Source organism: Crinia signifera, chromosome 4 (assembly GCF_055691185.1).
Source record: "Crinia signifera chromosome 4, ASM5569118v1, whole genome shotgun sequence".
Lineage (NCBI taxonomy): Eukaryota > Metazoa > Chordata > Amphibia > Anura > Myobatrachidae > Crinia > Crinia signifera.
This window is the reverse complement of record NC_139220.1, coordinates 6,906,287-6,907,217: the sequence shown is the minus strand read 5'-3', so window position 1 is coordinate 6,907,217 and position 931 is coordinate 6,906,287. Positions and strand designations below refer to the sequence as shown.

Below are 931 nucleotides of genomic sequence, written 5' to 3'. Positions count from 1 at the left end.
AGATAGTGAAAAGATGGTGTACAAATGTGTGACATAAAATCTAACCTTTATTGATTACACTTAAAAAGCATACACACGTCAATTTAGATATAAAGAACAATTTTTTAAGAACAATTTTTTAGACAATATATCAATCAGCATGTGAATTAAGCTACGGAGTTTATTTTATAATCGTAAATACACAATGCAGAAAAAATATATATATAGATATACAAAAAGAATACAAAATTGTGAATACAATGACCGTCAAGTGGGCGAAAATGATTCGGCAGGGAATTTACCAAGCCATAACTATTTGAGCAAAACAAATCAATACCAGACAGTAATGCAGTGCACATCAATGTTGCAGAGCTTCATAATATTGTAATTCTGTTATATATTTTTTGGAGTCTTGCTTCAGACCCTCCTTTGATACACAACAAATAATGGACCCGAATGCAGTGAGAAAGATAGCAGGTTTACATTACTATTGTTAGAGCAGGATTTAATGGATAAAGAAAAAGAAAAAAGGTAGGAATGCTCTTCGTATGCATTCGCTACTTCTGCTGTCTGAGTGTGTGATACAGCACTGGATATTCCCTGATGGTCTCCCAAGAGGTACTGATCCAGCCAGTCGCTGCTTAGCTGCTGAGTTCGGATGGGATCAGGCGGCCCAGCGATGTATGGCTGTATATGGCATCAGATGAGAGAGCCTCAAATGGAACTAGGAGCCAGTTGTCACTTCTGCTTTTCCCCGATGTGGCTCAGGAGAATGAGAGAGTGAGCGAGTCCAGATAAAGAATAATAGTAAATTAGAATGAAACAAAAAAGGAGATGAGAGGGTGAGGAAAGGTATGCTCACAGAGTAATGATATATGTGCCCACTGCAGAGTTCAATGGGTTCGTGGTTACTGAGCCAGTAATGGAAAATACTGTGCACAATTCCACATGC

General features: G+C 38.0%; 1 pseudogene; it reads right to left on the bottom strand.

The window, feature by feature from the left end:
• Nucleotides 1–557: 557 nt before the first annotated feature.
• On the bottom strand, nucleotides 558–674 carry LOC146077311 (5S ribosomal RNA; annotated as a pseudogene).
• Nucleotides 675–931: the final 257 nt, after the last annotated feature.